This window comes from Bos indicus, chromosome 20 (genome assembly GCF_029378745.1).
Source record: "Bos indicus isolate NIAB-ARS_2022 breed Sahiwal x Tharparkar chromosome 20, NIAB-ARS_B.indTharparkar_mat_pri_1.0, whole genome shotgun sequence".
In the NCBI taxonomy this organism is placed as follows: Eukaryota; Metazoa; Chordata; class Mammalia; order Artiodactyla; family Bovidae; genus Bos; species Bos indicus.
Window position 1 is genome coordinate 3,569,281 of NC_091779.1, and position 23,635 is coordinate 3,592,915.

At 48.0% G+C, this 23,635-nt stretch overlaps 1 protein-coding gene and 1 pseudogene across 5 annotated transcripts in view; both read right to left on the bottom strand.

The window, feature by feature from the left end:
• Positions 1-14,577, bottom strand: part of LOC109574661 (pyruvate dehydrogenase (acetyl-transferring) kinase isozyme 3, mitochondrial-like) — a 41,173-nt pseudogene extending 26,596 nt beyond the window's left edge.
• A 5,107-nt stretch (positions 14,578-19,684) lies between these two features.
• The window catches only part of FBXW11 (F-box and WD repeat domain containing 11), a 131,519-nt gene continuing 127,568 nt past the window's right edge, over positions 19,685-23,635 (bottom strand). For all 5 annotated transcript variants that reach the window (XM_019982813.2, XM_019982810.2, XM_019982809.2 and 2 more), the window contains one exon: positions 19,685-22,136. The gene's annotated coding sequence lies outside the window, so the exon portion shown is untranslated. The remainder of the gene's footprint in view (positions 22,137-23,635) is intronic.

Genomic DNA, 23,635 nt, shown 5'->3' on the forward strand with positions numbered 1-23,635 from the left:
CATTCCAGTCCATTTCAGTTCGCTGATTCCTAGAATGTCGACATTCACTCTTGCCATGTCTTGTTTGACCACTTCCAATTTGCCTTGATTCATGGACCTGATATTCCAGGTTCCTATGCAATATTGGTCTTTACAGCATCGGACCTTGCTTCTATCACCAGTCACATCCACAGCTGGGTATTGTGGCTCCATCCCTTCATTCTTTCTGGAGTTATTTCTCCACTGATCTCCAGTAGCATACTGGGCACCTACTGACCTGGGGTGTTTCTCTTTTGGTATCCTGTCATTTTGCCTTTTCATACTGCTCATGGGGTTCTCAAGGCAAGAATATTCCCCTATATTATATACTTATTTTCCCATCCCTTGTAACGAAGGCTGAACCTGTTTACCTAGTGCTGGTCAGAAAGATGTCCGCTATGACTCTGGGAAAGCTCTTTCCTCCCTAATAGTGGAAGGCCCCTATTTTCAGCCTTGAACACGACGTGTGAAGACACGCGCTATGAGCTGTGGCAGCCATCTTAGGACCATGAGGAAATATGGCTGGACTCTTAAAGGACATACATGGAAGATGGCAACATAGAGAGAGAGTCCTTAACTCTACTCAATACTCGTAATCCTCTATAGGGGAAAAGAATCTTTAAAAAAAAACAGTGGCTCTATTCACATGTATAACTGATTCACTTAGCTGTGCACCTGAGGCTAACACAGCATTGTAAATGATCTATACTCCAATAAAAACATTTTTTTTTAAACAAAGAGAGTGTCCAGATGTTAACTTGGAATCATCGAACCCACTTGGGACCAATTGTCTCGCTGAAGGTATCTAGTATAAGATGTCTTTATTGCTTATTACTACTACTACTTGAGTATTCTCTCACCTGCAGCCAAATATATCCTAATTAGTACAACGGGTATACACACAACACAGGAAAGTTCAGTCCTGGGAAGACCACAAGGGGTCTTGAAAATGAAGCCTGCTTTGGAATAAGTGATCCTGGCTTTCATCTTTCCTTTTTTCTCTAATTTGCTGTGTGTTCTTAGAAAGTCATTTTTACCTCTGTAGCCCCTGTTTCCACACTGGACTGGTGTAAAGATGACAGGGGAACACTCATGAGAAAGTGTGGACCACTTTCTTCCTGGTTACCAAGTTGCTGCAAGTCTCTCTTGCTCACTACACTTCCTCCAGCTTCTAAAAGCAGGCTTAGAAGAACATGGGAGGCGTCTGATAAAGTTTTATTGAACAAAAGAATAAATTCCTTTTCTTCTCTCTTATAAAATGAGATTTCAGTGGTATATTGGTTTACTAGGGCTGCAAAAAAAAAAAAAAAGCACAGACTGGGTGACTTAAACAACAGCAATGTATTGTTTTGTAATTCTGGAGGCTGGAAGGCCAAGATCAGGTGATGCAATGGCTTCTTCTGAGGCCTCTCTTCTTGGCTTACAGATGGCCAAGAACTTCATCCTCCGTCTTCACATGCTTTTCCCTGTGTCCTCACATTCCTGGGGTCTTTCTGTGTCCAGATTGCCTTATAAGGACATCAGCCTGATTGGATTAGGTCCTGTCCTAATGACCCCATTCTAACTTAATTGCCTCTTAAAAAGCCCTGTCTCCAAAGACAGTCCAATTCTGAGGTCCAGGGGGTTAGGACTTTAATGTAGGAGTTTGAGGTGGGCACAATCCATCCCATAACCTTTGGTTACTGCCAAATAACCCCTCATGGTTTCTTTCAGATCTTCCCCTCATTTGCGCTCTTCAATCTGGGAATGTCTCATGAAGATTATTTTGATAAATATTATCATAATATTTCTTTGACAAACACTGGAATAACACTTTTGGACTTTTTTTTTTTTTGCAAAGCACTTTCCATACCTCTGATTCCACTGTCTCCTGGGTGGTTCTCGTTTTGCATATGACAAAACAAAAGCCTAGAGAGGTCAACTGACTTTCCCAAGGTTATTGGCTAGTAGTTGGATTGAACGATAAGGAGCCAGGTCTGCCTGACGCTAGCGCTGGCCTTGCTCCACTGTCTGGAGTATGTGTATGTGTGTGTGTGTGTGTGTGTGTGTGTGTGTATGGTGGGGGTGGTATCTTAAGGCAGTGTGGGTGATGGCAGGGACCCTGGGCCTCTTTGGAGGAAGCTCTGCTCTGAGACAGCCCCTGCCATCTCCCCCCCACCCACCCACCTTTCACTTCATGGCCCATCACACGCCCACTTTCCCTCACACGTGTGCTCTGGTTTTGACAGGCTGTGCCTCTGCCAAGAACACCCTCCTGTACATCGTCCCCGCCCTCAAGATTCCCCCAGAAATGCCTACGCCCCTTTGCCTCTAATCTCACTGCATAGCCCCGACCTCGACTGGGTACAGTAGTCCAGCCAGTGACGGGCGCCCTGGGGCTGGGAGCCTCTCCTGTGACTGCTGGATCTACCCTCAGCATCGCGCAGCCCAGGGCAGGCCGAGCAACCCTGCCCAGCGAGTAGGCTCTGAACTGAGAGAGGGCTATGAGAGATGGCAGCCTGTTCCCCCTAGAAGGAAGGTTTGGGAGGAATATTTATTTTAGAAATTGGGGAAGGCAGAGTCAGCTGAGGGTCTGAAGCTTTGGGGAAGGGCTGCAGGGGATGAAGACCAGCCTTGGCGGTCACAGTTATCTGAGGGGCGGGCGAGGTTCAGCGTTTCACAGACCTTCTTCCTTATCCTAGAAAAAGAAGAAGCCAGCTTCACCTCCTGTCTTCGAGCCAAAAGGAGAGAGAATCCACACCTGAGCATCCCACATGCTACTTTCTTGCCCAAGGAAGGGGGAAAGTCCTATTTTCCTGCCAAGAAGAAGGCCTCGCTCTCTTTTGGTAGAGAAATAACGACATCCAGTGGACATCCAGGTCATCCTCAGGCTCCGGTGATGGCTTCCCCAGCCGGAAGGCCTTCCAGGGCTGGGGTGACAGGAGCAGTGAGTTAAGCACTAGAAAGCTGAGCTCAGATCCTGATACTACCTCTCAAGCTGTGTGACCTTGGGTAAGTCACTTTCCCTCTCTGGGCCTCTCTGTTTCCTCCATGAAAAAGAAGGGACTCTGAAAGTCCTTTTTGTAAGAGTTTAGCAAACATGGGTCGCTTGTTATCATTAGGTTCAAGGCTGTACTACAAACTAGCCGGGCAAGCTTTGGAATCAGACAGCCCTGGATTCAAATGCTGAATTCGCGACTGAATGACCCGAAGCAACTCACCATATCCCTGAGCACTTATTTCTGCAAAACAGGTTCCCAGCTGTTTTCAGGGTTGTTGCCAGTATGAGGTCGTGCTGTGGATGCACAGGCCACAGCATTCCTAGAATATGAGAAAGCAAACAGGCCCCCACCCAGGGGCACAGGAGGGCCGTGCAGATGGCATCACTGGCTCTTAGTGCCTGAGGAAAGCCGACGAGAGCTTCAGGAGCCCTCAGTCCTTGAGTGGGCTCCAGCTGAAGTTCAGAGAAGTTACATGACTCACCTAAGTTTGCTCAGCCAGTTAGTGGTTACCTGCCTGAACTTTGGCATGCCCTAATGCTGCAGTTTAAATATTTCTTTTCTCTTCCCTTCTAACTAGCTCTGTGACAGGGGACAAGCGCCTCTACCTCTCTGAGCCTCAGTATTCTCATGCATGAATTAGGGCTGCGGGTCTCAGTTCTAAAAGTACCTCGAGCTGTGGTTTTCACCCCTGAGCACACCTGTGAGGTACGCACCATCCACGCCGCCCCCCACCGCCTGGATTCCAGCCACCCGCCCTCCTGTCCTGGCTCTTACGGCAGCCCCTGCAGCAAGCCAGCACATCTGCCTGAGAACACCACGGAACCCTGCTCCGGAGCCGGGGTCCTGCCAGCAAAGAGTTTAAACAAACAGAACTGCGCAGAAACGAAATGGTCCGTTGGTTGTAAAGGGCTGCGCCTCACGCTTGCGCTCTCAGGTTTCATGATAATCCAAGTGATGGTTCTCCTGAGGAGGATTAGGAAGAAAATGGTTGGGGGCTCGGAGGGGAGCAGAGAAAAACAGTTGTGGACCCAAGGCAAGCCCTGCCAAGAAAGTGGCCTCAGAGGGTCACTAAATCAAAGATGGGGGGCGGTGGCTGAGGCGGAGGAGGAAAGGAAAAGTGGGGCTCTTTCCAACTCTTCTAGTACCTAAGTCAGACCTTCACCAGTGAGAGAGCTTTCCACTACATTCGAGAAGGACTACCAGCCCCCCACAGCCCAAACCCCACTGGGGTCAGAAGCTGGGAGGGGCACTTCCATAGAGAGTGGGGCAGCGAGCTCAAAGGCATTCCAAGGCCACGCAGGTAAAGCATGAAGAGCGTAAAGAGAACAGCAGACGCAGGATGGCCCTCACAAAGGATGCTCAGCCTTGGTCTGGGGAAGACAACAGCGAGAGATGGGGACTGGGGCGCTGGTCCCAGCTGGGACTGAGCTGTCAGCTCTGGCCAGTTTCTATCAGGCGGGAGCACAGGCCCAGCGTTGCCAGTCTTCTAATTTTTTTGCAAGAGAAATAGGAAAGAATAAATTTTGTTTTTTAATGTGCAGGTTCTCAATTTTAAAACACTGGCAGCAAATTCAAGTTTGTTTTTTTTTAAATACTACGTGGGCCAAACAAAATATATCTGTAAGCCAAATTTGACTCAGACCATGGGTTTGCAATTTCTGAATGTTTGTGTCATGGTAAAGGCAATGGAATCTGTCTGGGTTCAAACCCCAGTTTTCCCATCTGCTGTAGGGTGAACTTGGGCAAGTGATCTAGCCTTTCCAAGTCTCAGTTACCTCATCTGTAAAATGGGTATAATAGCAGCATCTACTAAGATGGTATTTGAGAAAATTATATGAATTGATGTCACGGAAATTCCTTGGCACAATGCCCAGCACATGGTAAGCCCTCTAGAAATGTTAGCTATTATTCATAATGCACCCAGAGGGATAAAGATAGAACAGGAGGAGTGGGCCAAGAAAACCGATCAAGCAGGTGAACAGGGCCAAGTCAGAAAAAGCCAATCAACCATTTCCTGTCTTACTGTGTCAGGAATGGCCCTTAAGAGATTATTGTCACAAACTGACAAGAGAATTTTAAATAGGTTGGGCAGTGACCCGAAAGGCGGTGGCCCTTCACTATTCCTCCTCGTCCTTCCAGAATATCATCACGGTGATCTCATGAAACCTTCTAGAGTGTTGTAGAGCAAAAGAGGGTTAGGAGAGTAACCTGCAGAAGGCAAACCGGTGCCCCGGTCTGTGGCTCGGTCACGGCCCAGTTTTGTGATTTTAGCTGTGTCATGGCTTCTCCCTCTGAGACTCCACTTACCCATCTGTAAAATGGGCTATAAGAGCTGCTCAGGATACCGGTGGGGATTAGGAACAACGCAGTGTAGCATCTGATGTGGCGCTCATCTACCACCGATGGGGGCTGCATTATTGGCTGCTGTTGTGATAGTCTGTATGATTAATGGGGGAACAGAAGTGTTTGCCTGACCAGCATCCACTGACCCCTTTCCAGGTAACAGTCTTGGTTTTCCCGTGGGGAACCATATGTTCCTCATTCCCAACTTAATGGTTCAACTGGTGCTGGCTCCACCTAAGGCTGCAGGGACAGGCGTGTGAATCAGGCGTAGCTGATAAGAGTTGCATAGTCACCTGGGCTGATGGGAACCAGACCCAGGCTTTCAAACTCTGAGGAAAGAGAAGCTCCCTTTACCCCCAAACCTGCTCTAGTGAGGAGCAGGCCCGAGCTGGGGCCAGCCATCTATCGCCACGTGGGGAGAGCCTGAGAATGAAGCCAACATCGAGGAAATCAGAGCAAAGAGTTGGAAAAATTCTTGATTCTTGATAACATTGCTTAAGCACCTGGGTCCAGCTGTGCCTGAAGCTTGCACTATGCTGGGTTATTCCATTACAGGAGCAAAAAAAAAATTTCCCATTTTTGTTTAGACCGTTATGAATGGGGTCTTCTGTAACTTGCAGCCAAGAACCTCAACAGATACATGAGACTTAAAGATGAGTTAAGAAAATGCCCCAGAGGAAATTTAATTAGTTGGTAGTTCTTATAGGCTCTCAGATCATGCTCTGAGTGTGACAACACTATTCTCCTTCTTCTGAGAGCGTGCTAATAAACTCTGAAAGCCTTTGGTCAAGCGTTCCTTAAAGCAATGGTTCTTAGCTGGGATGATTTTGCTCCAAGAGGACATTTGGCGTGTCTGGAGATGTTCCTGGTTGTCACAGTGGGGCAAAGGGGAGGAAATCTGCTTCTGACATCTAGAGAGTAGAGGTCAGGTATGCTGCCCCAAATCCTGCAATGCACAGGCTAGCTCCCCTCCCCCAGCCAAGTGTGATCCCTTCCAAACATCAACAGTGCTGAGCTTGAGAAACCCAGAAGTAATACATCATCCAATATTTTACTCCCACCGGTTCTCCTCTATAACCATACCTTCCCTGGGATCTTAAAGTACAACATACTTGAAGACAAAACCTAGGCTGGGAGGGAACTTTATATATTTCATGATGTTCTCTGGAGTAGGTAAATGTGACTCAAACCCAATTCAGAGAAGCTGCCCAGAGTTTACACACAGGTTATACATCATCCCCTCCTAGGTCGGCAGCTGCCCTCCCATCACCATAACAACCACAGCTCACAGCTAGCAGATCAACAGGATGAGCCGGCACCCTCTCTGAAGACAGAGAGTCTCATCCAGCGATACCTGCACGGCCTCCCACATCCAGCAGTAATGATCAAACAAATAAGCCATAATATAAATCTCACAAATCCAATAAAGAGGAAAGATAGCATTCCCTTTCTATCTGAGGAATATTTCTCATACTGCTACTCCTCTTGATCTGTTTTCTGGGTAAAAAAAAAAAGATTTCAAAATCAAACCAGTATGGGAAACACGAAAGCCTTCATGACCTTCTGGGTAATAATAGCATGTGTTAGCATATTAAAGGCATATTAAGTCCTACAGTTTAAAAAAACCTGTTTATCTTTCTTCAACATGGTATTCCCCAAATTCACATGAACACAGGATCCCCATTCACTTTACAATACTTGTTTAATAATTCATAGAATTACTGTCCCACAGGACACACATTGCGAGACAGTTCAAGGGAACTACAGAGAAAAGGAAATATGAATGAGATGTACAAGCAGAGCTGGGGAAACCAAGTCATGGTGGAAATAGACCAAGACCCCCTGTCCAGAGGACTGTGCCTTCAAACTCCTTTCTCAGTGTGGCTCATCTGAACCACATCTGCACGTCCCTACATTTCTATGGCTCTTCCAAAAGAGGCTCTTGAGGGCTGATCGACTGTGCTAGAAAGCACAGGATTGAGAGAAAAGTCAGACTCCAGTAGATCCTGCAATGATGGGTGGGATTTGGAGAAACTACCATGGAAGAGATGATGTTGCTGTGTGAATGCCAGCCTTCCTGGAGAGCCTTCTCATGTGAAGGAAGATGGAGAGATTGGCCCCTTGTATCCTAAAATCTCCAAGTAATTTCAGGAACACATGATTCCTACATAACAGTCAGTTATATTGACCTGTCAAAGTTTAACAAGGAGCAGGGCAGACACGGGGGAGTCAGGGAAGAGAGCATGGTGACCTGTGAATGGTGATGGCAGCCACAACTAAGTGTCCTCCTAAAGGCAACCACCCACCCAAGACTGCTGGGGCGGCCAATCACTTCACAGAGAGTGCTTGAGCAAGGGATGGCCACAGACCGGACAGAAGACGGGCACCTGACCTAAGGGGAGCCCTCCATTGGCTGGATGGTGACCTATGAGGCCGCCAGTGTGAAAAACCCCGCCCAGTACTTTCAAGTCATTGAGCTGACAGACTCTGTCCTTCTGGGTTTTAAATAGGAAAAATATGGAGTGAGTTAAGAAGTTGGTGGCAGAAGAAAAAGATACAGACACAGCCCCGATAAAGATGTGTGAGTTCCTGCTCTGAAGGGATCAAACAGCAAAGAGCTTGCCCCAAATCCTGACCTCAGAGGCTTACATGCAGAGCCAGGAGCCCAAGCCCCAGGCTGCCGACCCAGAGTCCTGGCTCCTAATCAGTAGGGCAGCACAGGGAGCCCGGAGCCTGCTATTCCTCGAAGAGCCAGTGCCAGCCTCAGGCTGATGTCACCCAGGAAAAGGCACTGTTTTAGAGCCTGCAGTCAGGAGAACTGGGACCCTAATAGTGACGGTCAGCGTCCAAAGGCTGGCTGGGACCAGTCCTCAGCCAGAAGCCCCTTCGCCTCCCAAGGCATCTTTGGAGGACCATTGGGACTTCACAGATTCTGCAGTCCTGACACATTACAGCTAATGTCACACCCAGGGGCTTGCATGGCTGTCCCCGAAATCACACAGAAGGCACTGCAAAAACACAATACAAAACCTTGTGCATAGAATAACAAGGTCACAGTGCTCTTGATGTGAAGGATGGGTGACTATTTGTAGGGGAAGGAGGTGGTCAAGGTTATATATTTGTCTTAATGAAGTCATGCCAACCATGATGCAGAGAAAAACTGACTTCACTTGCCTGAATTCTGCTGCCAACAACAGCGTCCTGGAGGCAGCAGGAGCAGCAGAATTAGATCACACGGCACTCAATTTCACCCCGGACTCTAGGACCTAAGCGTCAGTGACCAGTGTCTCGGGGCGGGAGTGTGAGAGCCAGTGAGACACACAGGCAGCCGGCAGGACCTCCTTGGCAACAACCCAGGAGGTCGCCTGTATGTCAGGCAGCCAAGCAAGGCTTGGGTTCAATTCCGTCATACTCACTGAACTCCCAATTTGCATTACACTGTCCACCACGCCCTTACATGTGTGACCCTATCTGTTCCCTCTGCAACAAACAAGTCTCTCGGCACGTATTAAAGCTACAGGATAAGGCTGCCTGTTAAGCCAGAATGGAGTGAACCCTGCAGGAAATTTAGAATTCAGGACCGAGACTTCCTGGTGGTGCAGTGGTTAAGACTCTGTGCTACCACTGCAGGGGGCGTGGGTTTGATCTCTGGTCTGGGAACCAAGATCTCACATGCCGTGTGGCACAGCCAAAAAATAAAATGAAATTTGGGATTTACTATTTTCTTTATTCTTTTTTCCCTCTTACCTCCTGAAAGTTACTTTAAGAGCAGCATCATTTGAATGATGGAGTCTCTGCATTTAGACTTCTCTTGCCTCCTTCCTGGTGGCTCAGACAGTAAAGAATCTACCTGCAACGCGGGAGACCCAGGTTTGATTCCTGGGCTGAGAAGATCCCCTGGAGAAGGGAAAGGCAACCCATTCCAGTTGCCTTCCAGTTGTCCTGGAGAATCCCATGGACAGAGGAGCCTGGCAGGAACAGTCATGGGGTCTCAAAGAGTCGGACACTGACCTGAGTGACTGACACTCGCCTCCTTTGACCAGCTTGGTGGTTCTCAGACTCTAATTGGATGTCAGAGTCACTGCCCTGGGTTGGAGAGCACAGGCTCTGCATCCTACACTGAATTCACATTTTAAAGGTTTTTAAGAGTCTTTGACGCTATGGTTTCTCACCTAAAGTGCTCACTTTGGAATCCAAGGACTGCGAAAAGGGAGGCGCTATTGTACACCCTGAGAATTTTGGAATCCACAAGGCTGTTCATTCAACACACCTTTATCAGTACCTGCGATCAGGGCTGGGATCACAGCGATGGCCAAGGATGGATCCTGGTGTGAAGGAAATCAAAAGCCCTCTAAACCCAGGCTGGGCTGGTTCATCTCGCTGAGCGCTCAGAACGGGCCTGAAAAGGAGGAGGGCTTAGACAGAAGTATCTGGTTCTTGATCATCCAATCCCTGAAGAGCAAATAGGAGAATTGAATCCAAGCCCTCTGATCTCCAAAGAGGACTCTTCTACCCTCTTCACTCTCCAGTCCTCAAATGTGCACAATTTCTACATTTTAACATTTATTTTTGGCTGCACTGGGTCACTGTTGCCATGTGTGGGGTCTTCACCAGCTGTACCTAGTCGGGGCTACTCTGCTGAGGTGTGCAGCCTTCTCATGACGGCGGCTTCTTTTGTTACGGAGCTTGGGCTCTAGGCGCGAGGGCTTCAGCAGTTCTGTCCCGCACTGGCTCGGTTGCTCCAGGACATGTAGAATCTTCCCTCACCAAGGATGGAACCCATGTTCCCTGCATTGCAAGGTAGCTTCTTAACCACTGGACCACTAGGGAAGTCCCTTATGCGCACATTAATAGCTACACCACCAAGGAGAAAGTGACAAGGCAGGAAATGAGTCCAGGCATAGAGGAATTAGCTCACTCAGTGGATCAGGAAGGAGGTTATTGAAGAGCGTGCAAAATTAGTCACATTCCCTGGGGAAAATGCAAGCGCAGTGGCAGGAACAGTGGGCGCCGGGTTTTGTCAGCCCGGCCTCCATTCTCCTTTGTGGACCTCAGCGCCTCGGCTTTCTTTGAGCGTCGGCCTCCCTTCCCGTCTCAGGCTATGTGGATTGCATGAGGCAGACCCCACCCCCTGGCTAAGGGTGGCTCTGTGATCCAGGGCTGGCCAGTCAAGAGCATCTCATTCCTCTGACCACAGCGAGGGGTTTCAGGGTGGGCACATGACCCAATCTGAGCCAAGGAGAGGAATTCTAGGGTCCTCAAGGAAGAGAGAGTTTGCCCCACCAGAGATATTAAGAGACTAGGATGTCCTCCAGTGGTTGCTAGGAGCCACTCGGCCACCTTACAGGGAGACAGCCTGTCTTCCAGTGAGACCATGAGAGAAGAGAGCCAGGCAGGCAGGGAGAGTCCCCAGAGCAGGGGGGCCTTGGAGGCCACGCCTAAAGGTACCTCATCCCTGGGCTTAACGTGTGCACACTTAGTCCCTCCGTCGTGTTGACTCTCTGCAGCCCCATGGACTGTAACCCGCCAGGTTCCTCTGTGCATGGAATTGTCCAGGCAAGAATACTGGAGTGGGTTGCCATTTCCTATTCCAGGGGATCTATCTTCCTGACCCAGGGATCGAACCCATACCTCTTGTGTCTCCTGCCTCAGCAGGCGGATTCTTTACCACTAGTGCTACCTGGCAAGCCAAGAAATCCCCTTCTGTGAGGAGGCCGGTTTGAATTGGGCTTCTATCCTCAGATCAATAGAGTGAGCAGAGTAGAATAGTCCTAGAAGAGGTGGCGATTGAAATTATGTTGGACCTTGACATTGATATTCGGCTGGAGATACAGAAATCAAATCTACTTTGTGAACTTTTCTTGAATACAATTTCCAGGTTGGTTGATCAGAAAGCAGGATAATAGACTCTTAAGAGCTTCCGCAGATGGACTGTTTCCGTTCTCATTTTGACAAGGAAACAGAGAGCGGAAGGACAGGGGCCACAGAGCTGCGAGGAGCCCCACAGAGGGTGCGGTGCTGAGGAAGCAGTCACGGATGGGGGCTGGGCATGTGGAGGGCAGCGCCTAGATATGGGCCAGAAGGAAGCAGTGGGCAAGGCACCCGGCAAGGGGCCTCGGGCTGGGCAGGACTTGAGGAGACCCACTTTCAGGATCAGAGAGGACTGGGCTCACATCCTTGCTCTGCTGTTTCACTAGCAGGGTGATCTTGAAAGCCACTTCCTATTCTGTGCCTGAATGCCCAGGTTTATAAAAGGGGGTTCAAGTCCTGCACTGAACTGTAAGTCACTAAGCCCTCTGATTACTAAACCCCAGAACAGTCTCTGAAGAGAACAAACCGAGTTCCTTATAGGCCTCAGGAAGGTTACGTTTCCAGTCAGGGAAGTCAGGAAACACACAATTTGTTCATCATCAGCCTTCCTAAGTCATCTGGTAGGCTCCAGGAGGCAAGGAGATTTCTTTCACTACTGCCTAGCTCAGTACCCACCACAAGGTAGGCCTTCAAAAAATAAAGTCTTGAATGAATACGAGTAAACTAATAAAACGGCAGTTACTATAGAGTAAATAGAATGAATACATGCTGTGGTAGAAAGTGACAAGGGATAGTTTAAGACATGGTCAGAGGAGGCTTCCCGGAGAAGTGGGTGTTTGAGCTGACTCCTGAATGGTGAGCAGAGAGTCATAGGAATAGCTGGGGGAAATGCATACGAGGGAGAGGGACCAGCGCATGCAAAGGCCCTGGGCTGAACTCATGACTGGAGAAAAAGCCACGCAGCTCGGCGGGAAGCTGACGGAGAGGCAGGCAGGGGCGGGATCACTGCCGATAACAAGGCATTTGACCTTGAACTGAACCCAGTGGGCAGCCATCAGAGTGCTCGGCAGGGCAGGGGTGTGAACCAACCTGTGCGCTCAAGAGCTCCCTCTGCCCACTGTGTGGTAGACAGATTTCAGCAGGAAAGACAATAATATACATCCCACACCTGGCGCACAATAGGTACTCGATGAACAAGAGGCATCCTTCACTACCCCCAGTGCCACATCCACAAAGGCTGGATGTGCTTATTCGCTCAGTGGTGTCTGACTCTTGAAACCCCATGGACTGTAGCCCACCAAGCTCCTCTGCCCATGGGATTATCCAGGCAAGCATACTGGACTGGGTTGTCATTTCCTCCTCCAGGGGATCTTCCTGACCCAGGGATTGAACTCCCATCTCCTGCATTGACAGGCAGATTCTTTACCCCGGAGCCTTCCCAATGTCCATTCCAAGCCAAGACTGTGCTCTTTACCCTCTGGGTACTCTTGATGGTCACAGTAAAGCCAACAGACAGATTTGGAGGAAAATCCTCTCCCCTTTTTGGTTACAGTAACAGCCCAGGAGCCAGGGAGGGGATGTGCCGGGTGGGGGCGGGGAGTGGGAGCCTTCTGTTCAGTGTTGAGCCGTTCCCAGCATACTTTTCAAACATTCGTTTGCTTTTGCCCAGTCTCCTCCGTAAGAGACATGCTTTCGGATGTGTTTTGAAAAATATTCCATATGCTAATGGAATGTCACCATCTGCCAAAGAAGGCAGAGCTGTTTTTAAAGGAAAAACTATTACAGAAATGAGGTATTCACAGAGGGGCACTAAAGAGCCCGAACGTCGCTGACCTGAGGCTGACCTGGGCCGCCTCGTGTTACCAACATGAAAAGGGAGTGAGAGAATCTGAGGCCAATTAACTTCTCTCTCTCCCCCTCCCACCCTCTTTTTCTCCCCTCCCCTTCTTGGAGACATGATGAAATTTCCTGAAACAAAAACTCGCAGTCCGTTCTATAAAACGCTTTCGCCTCTGGTGGAAAAAGCCCCGATGGTCCCTTTTATCTCCTCATTCCTGAGGTGCAGACCTGGCCCCGGCTGTACGTGCAGACGGGGGCCGCGGGGAACGCTCCCAAGGTGCGAGAGAAGCGGGGCTGGGTGCGAGCGAGGCTCTCCCGGGCGCCCTGAGCCCTTGCCATGGGGTCCGGAGAGCGTGGCCGGGTCTTGGAAAGAGACGGAAGCGGGATTAGGTGTCCTGCGGTATGATTAGCGGACAGGCATTGTTGCCCGGAAGGCCTGGGCCGCTCGGACGGAGGCAAGTGTTTGGAAAAGGTTTTCCAAGTTCTGGGCGCGTCCTCCCGTCCCGCCAGGCCCGCTGGTTATCACACCCCTACCTTTCCGGCGGCTTCTTCTCCCGCGCGGTAGCTGCCTGCCCTCCTGGGCCCTCTTCTCAGGGCCCTGTGCTTCTGGGCTCTGCCGCAGGCCTCTCTCTCCTTCACGTCCCGAGGCCCCGCCGCTTGAATATCTCCCAGGCACCTGCGATGTGCCTCCAGCCGCTCTTCCACCCCCTCAGCCGGACTCCTCCTCCCCTTACCTGGGGGACCAAGTACCCCACCGGCTAGTTTGGTGCAGGGGGTGTGAGGGTTTCCCACCTCAAGGCCTTGGCACTTCCGCCCACCCAGCCCGGAGCCTTGTATGGCAGACTCCCACCACCTATCATTGAGGTCCTGGGTCAGATGTCTCCCAGGCCACTGCGCCCTGTGTAATCTCTTCAGAGCACTTATCACGATCTGAATTTATCTTGTGAATTCATGAATGTATGGGCAGTGTAGCCATTGCTGTGTGTAGTCCATTTCTTCTTGGTGAATGTAAGCTTCCTGAGAGCAAGACCACATCTTCTTACATCGGTTAGAGCGCCACCTAGTGGCGCAACGGAGACACACCCACACAGAACAACCGGTGCCCTCGTCAGCTCCAGCTACTCTTCCAATCAAGGTTTCTATCTCCTCGATACCATGCCAGGGCTTCCCCGGTAACTCAGCGGTAAAGGATCTACCTGCGACGCAGGAGATGCAGGTTCGATCCCTGGATTGGGAAGATCCCCTGGAGGAGGGCATGGCAACCCACTCTAGTATTCCTGCCTGGGAAATCCCGTGGACAGAGGAGCCTGACAAGACTACAGTCCACAAGGTCGCAGGGTCAGAGAGGACTGAAGCGACTAAGCACACGTGAGCAATACCCCTCAACACTGCTCTCAGTGTTCTGCCCCTAGTCCAGGCCTCAATCCGTCTCTGGAATCTTGATGCTGGCCTTCTAACTGGACGTGTCCAGCTCCAAACCCCACCAGGGGCTGGCTGCCCACTGCCCCCAGGATACGGCCCCCACCCCATCCTGCTCCACGCACTCCTCACACACTGTGCATTGCTGAAGGCACACCACGCGCATCTGCTAGTGACCAAGGGAGAGATGCCAGGGACACACCGGTGAGCGGGGAGAGAGGTGTGCAGAGGGCCTGTTACTGAAAGAAGACTGCACGGCGTGAGGCCTGGCTCCTCAGGGCAACTGCTGGCATCATGGTGCCCACCGAGAGGAAGAGGCTAGGCAGTGTGCTGAGACTCCAGCCAAGGCAGACTGGAATCAAGCCCAGGGCTCACCAGTGAAACACACCTGAGCTTCAGTTTCTTCAGCTGTGAAATGGTAATGGTATAATCGCGCAGATTACTGTCCAGATGAAACCGCTTACCAGCAGGCCTGGTACTCACCAATGGTGGTGATTTTTATTTGAGCTGTGGTTGGTATTAATCACTCTCTCCCCTTCACCACCCACTCCCCTCAGTCCCACACCTACAGGTACACTGAGGACATAACGCTGTCTCCTGTCTACTTGGAGACGCTGCAACGAGCTGAGGATACTGGCATGTTGAGGTCTCCTTCTTTTTCCAGAAATATCCCTGGCAGATAGGACAGGCTTTTAAAGCTTAGTTATTCTTAATAAAAAAAAATTAACAAAAATAACTTGGTAGAAACATGATTCGGTTGGTCCATCTCCCTCTGTTCCATCCACTGAACAGCCCGAGTCCTCACCGGGGCCAGTCACCGTACTTCCTAGTCTTTCCCCCTCAAGAGGCCCAGATAGGCCTCAGTCTGCTTGTGCACGTTTAAATTTGTCTCATATCACACCTTCCTAAACTCTAACCCTTATACTTTGCTCTGGAAATGCTGCACCATCTGTTTAAATGCCACAGTTGAAGCTACCAAAAAAAGCTGGCACCAAAAACCTGTTATGTACCAGGCACTGTGTTAGGCAGTTTAGATTATGTCATGTGACCCAGAGTGATCTTAAAATACTGTCTCCACTTCCTAGATGAAGCAGCTCAGGTTCACGGCAGGAAATGCTCTTGCCCAGGGGGCCTGCTGCCAATTAGCTACCAGAGGTCTGGTTTTGAACAAGGTCTGCCAGCCCCAAAGCTTGTTTCTTTCCTCCCTGCCATCCAGTAGACCAGTGATCCCCCCTGGATGGTCTTCATCAAGATCCAAAGGCCGTGATGTTCTAAGAGCATTTCTTCCCAATCATCAGAACTGAGGGGTATTTGGGAGAACAAACACAGCCCATGAGCACAGAAAGGTCCCTTGGATCCAGAAAGGGTGGAGGGAGTTTAAGTTGTAGTCACTGAGGTCTTCTCCCCCAGAACGTCAGCTTTGAGCTGTTCCTAAGGCATGCCCACCGCAGATTAAGTCTTTGGTGTGGTTACTTCCCGGTTCTGCCAGGCCAACCCACCAACAGCGTCTACTCTGAGAAATATAATCAGGCAATTCCTGGAGACAGGACAAGCAGACGGCCACAACCTGAAAGCCATGGAGCAAGACAAATCCATTTACAGGACAGCCTGCTTTCCAGGTTGCCCTGGGTGCACAGAGGAAATAATTACTTCTTGAGCTGCACCACACTTCTTCCACATGGCTTCACACAACCGATAAAAATTTTACAACACTGAATGAGGATTTCAGTGCATCTGCGCAAGTAAACACCTGAAGATGGCCCTGTTCTGTTATGCCACAGATGCTGACGGTCTATGAGGTGTTAGACCCAGCTCTGTGCAACAGAGCTGGGAGATGTTGGAGCTCCCAGAGGCTTCCCCAGTTAGAAGACCAAGTTGACCTTAGACCCAAGTCCTGCCTTGCTTTAGCACAAACTCAATTCCAACACAAAAGCAGGCAGCTGGTGTGCCGTTAAGTGTAGCAAGTACAAGCATGCTACCTCTGATGTTAAATGTGACTGAAGGCAGTGGCTGCCAGCTCTTGGCTCCTTCCTCCTCCTGTCTTTTCAAACACTTCCCCCTTTTGGTCATTTTTCATTAACCAACCTGTATTGATACTGTGTGCCAAAAAGCTTATCATTAATTTGTTCCTTTTCTCTGGAATCTCTTTCATCCTTCCAGAGTTGTTGTCATCTTGGATGCAATGCCTCAACAGGTCACTGCTAAAAGTGCTTCAGTTCAGTTCAGTCGCTCAGTCGTGTCCAACTCTTTGCGACCCCATGAATCGCAGCACGCCAGGCCTCCCTGTCCATCACCAACTCCCGGAGTTCACTCAGACTCACAACCATCGAGTCAGTGATGCCATCCAGCCATCTCATCCTCTGTCGTCCCCTTCTCCTCCTGCCCCCAATCCCTCCCAGCATCAGAGTCTTTTCCAATGAGTCAACTCTTTGCATGAGGTGGCCAAAGTACTGCAGTTTCAGCTTTAGCATCATTCCTTCCAAAGAAATCCCAGGGCTGATCTCCTTCAGAATGGACTGGTTGGATCTCCTTGCAGTCCAAGGGACTCTCAAGAGTCTTCTCCAACACCACAGTTCAAAACCATCAATTCTTCAGCGCTCAGCATTCTTCACAGTCCAACTCTCACATCCATACATGACCAATGGAAAAACCATAGCCTTGACTAGATGGACCTTTGTTGGCAAAGTAATGTCTCTGCTTTTCAATATGCTATCTAGGTTGGTCATAACTTTTCTTCCAAGGAGAAAGTGTCTTTTAATTTCATGGCTGCAGTGATTTTGGAGCCCCAAAAAATAAAGTCTGCCACTGTTTCCCCATCTATTTCCCATGAAGTGATGGGACCGGATGCCATGATCTTCGTTTTCTGAACGTTGAGCTTTAAGCCAACTTTTTCACTCTCCACTTTCACTTTCATCAAGAAGCTCTTCAGTTCTTCTTCGCTTTCTGTCATAAGGGTGGTGTCATCTGCATATCTGAGGTTATTGATACTTCTCCCGGCAATCTTGATTCCAGCTTGTGCTTCATCCAGCCCAGCGTTTCTCATGATGTACTCTGCATAGAAGTTAAATAAGCAGGGTGACAATATACAGCCTTGAGGTACTCCTTTTCCTATTTGGAACCAGTCTGTTGTTCCATGTCCAGTTCTAACTGTTGCTTCCTGACCTGCATACAGGTTTCTCAAGAGGCAGATCAGGTGGTCTGGTATTCCCATCTCTTTCAGAATTAAGATGGTGTTAATTCAGAGATGGCAAACTGGTGCTTGAGCAATTGACTTATGGGTCTCTTCATAATCTGGATTTTCAGTTCTTAAAAACTCAGATGAGGCATCACTGTGTCTGCATTCCAGCAACAGGTCATCGGGAGCTGGAGCACACTGTGTCCTCTGGGAACTGAGCTAGTGAAGCCTTCCTTTATAGATGAGGAAATGGAGATCCAAAAGGGGTACTGCCACAGCTCATTAGTAACAGGATGACCAGCCAGATGGTCCAACCGCCTTTTTCCTTGTTAACTAGGAAACAAACAGGCTGAGACGGCAAAGCACCACTTAACCTGACTGTATATTCAAGGAGTTCTATGAAACTTGAGAATCTCCACTCATTCACAACGTGAATTTCTTGCAGTAACATCGCCTATCAAGGATAAAAGAAAACTAGTGTTCGCTGTCTTGCGCTGACTGAGCACCAATATGTGATGGCAGAAGACAGCTTGAGGGGTGAGGGTCTGCTCTGGCCCCGGAGCCTCTGGCCACTCCACAGCACGGCTTGGGTTCAACATCTGCTGTTCGTAATGACTAGCCCAAATCACCAAGAACAGTTTATCCTGTTTAGCGTTTAGTACAGGCAGGGACATACAGACCTGTGATCAACAACAGTCATTACAGGAAAAGTCAAGAAACCACATCAACCTCAAGGAACTAAGTGACTTATAGAATATCATTATAACCAAATACTATGCAACCATCAGCAAGAATGAGGTAGAATTACATGTACTGACACAGGCAAATCCCAACACTAGATGAAACAGGTGAAGTACAGCAGGCTACGCCAACTATTGCAGGGCATGGGGACAGCAGCTATGAAGCAGGCAGGAAGGCATTTGCGCGCGCGCACACACACGCAGCCTTCTATGCACAGACTACTATCTGTCAGAGGATATCCAAAAAACTGGTCAATAAGGATTGGAGGACTGACAGTCAAGAGTGAAAGGGAAAACCACTGTGTACACCATCTTTCTATGGCTTGTAAATTGGCTTTCTTTAACCACATGCATAGGCTTCCCTGGTGGCTCACAGGTAAAGAATCCACCTGCTAATGCAGGAGATGTGGGTTCAACCCCTTTGTCGGGAAGATTCCCTTGGAGAAGGAAATGGCAACCCACTCCTGAATTCTTGCCTGGGAAATCCCATGTACAGAGAAGCCATGTACAGGACTGTAGTGAGCTACAGTCCACAGGGTCGCATAAGAGTCAGACATGACCTAGCAACTAAACCACAACAATCGTATGTGTACTACCTATTCTTAAAAAAAATTTTTACAAGAAAAATGAGTGGGAGCAAAGCTGTGTAGAATTACTCTAATTTCATCTCAAAAAAAGTCCAAATAAACAACTGAGCTGACTAAAGGCTGGTGTGAATCTAGTTATCAGGAAAGCTCAGCAACTACTCAGGACTTCTGAACAGAATCCTGAAGATACTAACTGTATTCCTTCTGCTTTAGTCCTCAGTCATGTGTCAATCTGGCAAAAGGAAAGACAATTTCATGTCCCTTAAAGGGCTGCAATTTAACTGTACATGCCCCCCCCTTAACTGTACATGCCCCCCGAACCCCCTGGATTCAGAGGATCCACTCCCACTTTGAGTCCTTGGGCACATTTAAGGGACCATTCTCACAGTAACTTGTGAAGCAATTAAGCATTTGTGGGAAGTGAACTAGCTGGGGAGGAGATCTGAACCAGCCTCCAACTCCTGAGGTTAAAGCTGGCTTTCAGGAAAAGGTCCCTAGGCAGAGACAGGCATTATCTCATACCAGTTCTCACAGGCCAAAGAGAGTACTTTGCCTTTAACCTCGTGGTACAGAGCAGATGTTTCTTTCTTTCTTTCTTTTTTTAATCTAAAACTTTAACTGTACGTCACTGAATTACTGACAGCATGTTAACAGTTTTTTTGGGGGGTGAGGGCGGGAATTTCTTAATAGAACATCATAGCATCGCAACACTTTATTAATACAGTACTGGCTTTGAATTAGTGGCTGAAAGAACAATTGCACGAAGCCAGATCAGGTGTACTGCATAATACTCATACTTGATTTATTGACATTACTTAGCAATTTATTGGACAAAGGTCAAACTTTTTGTTTTTTATTAAGCACATTCCACAGTACAAAGCTGTCATGAATAATATCTGTACAATTTAACAGTTTTAATAGCTGTTCAGACACAAATTTATTTCAAACAGATAATTGGCAAACATAATTAATTACAAGTTAGAATTAGACTATCCCAGTGCTTTAAAACATTAATATAGCAGTAATTTACAGTTGCTCAATTATGGTTAGCAAAATAAAGTCCAGAGTACGGCTGGGAATTACTACTATAATCCCAGAAAGTCGGAATTCCTTGGGTGCCAAAGTCCCCTGCTATAATTTAGTAGGCACAATTCAAAGGTTGTGTGCATATTCAAAGGCCATGATCTCCCAAGGAACAGGAACTTCTATATTAAACATGCAAAACAACAGAAAGTCCATCCGTTCAGAAGCAGCGCCTCCTCCCCTCCCCCCTGCCCCGCCCCGGGCTCTCCTACCCAGCCTGCTGTTTAAGCTGTAGAATGAAGAGCGGGTCAGTGAAAACAACTCGCATAACCACCCTCAGGCTCACACATCCACTGGATGAATGGAGATGTATTTTTTTATACTTTGAGACTCCTCAAAAATAGAAATTAACTTAATAACATATACGAGAGAAGGATGTTATTTTTTAAAAGGACAAAGGAAAACAAAACCAACCAACCCAATAAGCAATCACAGACACACATTGATCCCCACACCGTTCTTAATGCAAAAGGACAAAGCAGAGCCCAGGTACCTTCCCCTCTGGGGAGAGTGTGCTCTCACGGGAAGAGGTTTAGTTAACAGGAGGTTCTCATTGGTCCTTGAAAATGTTAGCGACCTTCCTTGATCTTTGGAAACAGTGGCAAAGGGCAAATCAAAACCTAATACTGGACAAGGGAAAAGGAGGGCCAACTGGACACCAACATCCTTTCCATGCGGGTCATCGTGACAGTGCCATTCACACATTTCCGGCTGCAGAGCGCCTGGGAGCCAGGGGAGCTTGCTGGGGCCACGGCAGCAGGCACCAGGGATGACAGGGATGGGGTTCGTGAGCCTGAGGCTTCACACCTCCTGGGAGGACTCTTCCACTCAAGACGGGCCCCTGAACCAGCCTGACCTGGAACCCGGGGCTCCAACACACAAATGGGCCCTGCCACCAACCCGATCCGGGCAGGACGCACAAACGCTGGAGGTGGGGCAGTCAGTGAGTAGGTCTGTCTCGCCCTTCCCTTTCCAGGGTTACTAACACACAGAGCGTGACCTGGGATGAGAAATCAGATGAATGAATGCCATGGGAAGTAACCACGAATACAGAGGAGTACTGATGAAGAAAAGAACAACAAAAACATTTAAGGTACCTCTCTTATTGTATATACTGCATGACAAACAAAACATTTTGTGTTCAACTTCAGAAATTACATCTTAAAACAAGATTCTCATTAAAACACACACACCCCCCCCACACACGCACAATGACAATGACAAAATGAAAACACTGTATGAATACTGCAGGAAGGGTTCCAGGTCATCCACATCGACCCCGGGAGCGGGTTCTTGAGCCCAGCCCATGGTGAAGTGCGAACACACTGTGGATTAGTGTCTCAGGCACGGGGGCCCCGACTCGAGCAACCTTGAGGTTAAACTGTTATGTACATTATATCTACATGCGACACAGTATTTTAAATTAGGAGGCAAGCACACGTGTGAAGGTGTTACTCTACTGAATATCAGGAGATGGTTGCGGGTACGGAGAACAGTTAACAGAAGAAGAGGAGCTGTATCACCTGTTGGGAGAGAATATAACCTGGCATATAGTTCTTTAAATTAAAAGAAATTGGTACAGAAAGGAAGTATAATCCAAAAAAATATCAATCAATCCAGAGAAATGTTTCCATTGTCCAACATGTTCCTAATACAAGTCAGAATTCATCATGACTTGGACGGTCAAAAGGAGAATGCTAACTTCTGAAAAGGGAAGCCCTGGACATTCTGGGTAGGTGTTTGGCACCCAAATTTCACCGAAGAATGCTGTTTCTTAATATCAGACCAAAGTGCAAAGCAATATAAATTAGAGGCCAAGTCTTCTCTTGACGGTCGATTTACTTCTGCAAAACAGACTTTACGTTCCTCTCATATGAACAATTTACATTTGAAGCGTTAGATTTGTTTTCACTGGTAGGGGGAGGAAGTGGGCTTCTGTACTACTGAAAGTCGGTGAGGCTAAGGTATCCTTCTCAAAGCAGAGGCCGGAATCGGAGGTGAGAAATATCGGTACTTGAAGAGTTAGGCTGCTTTGCATCTACCCAGCGTCTAGAACCAATTCCAGCTTCTTAACTCAGCTGTGAAGAACTCCCTTAGGCATTTGGTAGCCGCGTAGCCAGTAGTTCAAGACTAGGAAACCCTGGGAAAAAAAAACACAAACAAACAAAAAAAACCAAAGGGAGCATGGATGGATATTCTGGTTGGATGTGAAGATATATATCACAGCCCATACATCTCCACAAAGACACATACATTGCTGTGCACACGTTAACACTGATTGTCAAATAACCAGCATCAAAACAGACGCTGCAAACTGTTTTGAGCATACTACGTACCAGGCGTCACATTTATTTAAACCTCACAACAAACTTATGAGGGAGCAGCTATTATACTCACTTAAAAGAGAGAACTGAGGCTCAGAAACATTATTTAGTTTAAAGCATTAGCCCTTATATCCTGGGATAAACCATAATGGAAAAGAATATATAAAAAAGAATATATTTATGTGTATAACTCAGTCACTTTGCTGTACAGCACAAATTATCACAACATTGCAAATAAACTAGACTTCAAGGGGAAAAAAAGCATTAGCTTAAGTGACAGAGAGGGGATTCAAAGAGATGACTGACCCTATACCCTATCATTTTTCACACTGCTAAAGGTTATGCATGTAATATATGCTCAAAGTTACATTTTGTAATTAGCATCATCTTAAATTTATGCCACCCAGAGCCCACCAGGCCTCTCTTATGAAAGACCAAGAGCCTTTATCTGTCACTGTAAAACAAAAAATATGTAAAGGCTAGTAAATAAAGTATTCCTTCTTTAAAAAAAAAAAAAAAATTGGCTGTGCTGGGATCTCAGCTGCAGCATGCGAGATCTAGTTCTCCCACCAGGGATGGAACCCAGGCCCCCTGCATTGGCAGTGTGGAGTCTTAACCACTGGATCACCAAGAAAGCCCCTAAAGTATTCGTTCTAAATAGAATGCTACTAGTCAGGAATTACTCCTTTTTGAAATAAATCATTTATAAGAGGAAAACACAATGCAGAGGGGGAGGCAACTGAATGGTCTCTATTTTTTTTGACCATGAACTTGAGTGAGCTACCCAGGTGGCGCTACTGATAAAGAGCCTGCCTGCCGATGCAGATGTATGAGACATGGGTTCAGTCCCTGAGTTGGGAGGATTCCCTGGAGGAGGAAATGGCAACCCACTCCTATTCTTGCCTGGAGAATCCCATGGACAGAGCAGCCTGGCGGGCTACAGTCCAAGGGGTCGCAAAGAGTTGGACGTTTACAACTGAAGCAACTGAGCACACATGACCTTGAGTGAGGAACATGTTTTAATCACAGTCTCTACACGTACACAAACACATACACACACTCCTAAGCAGAACACTCACGAAACAATACTTATCATTACTATGAACAACGCAGGTTCACACTTTATATCCTAAATTTCACCCAAAGTCAAAATCCATCGAAATGATTTCACAACCACTAATAAGTTACAATCCTTTCCAAACACCACTGGCCTGGAAGATCTAAGTTGCCTTTAGGTCTAAAACTCTATGGTGTAAAATAGAAAGAAAGAAAAAGGGGTGGGGGTTGTTTTTTAAAGCTTTTGATTTGTTTTTAA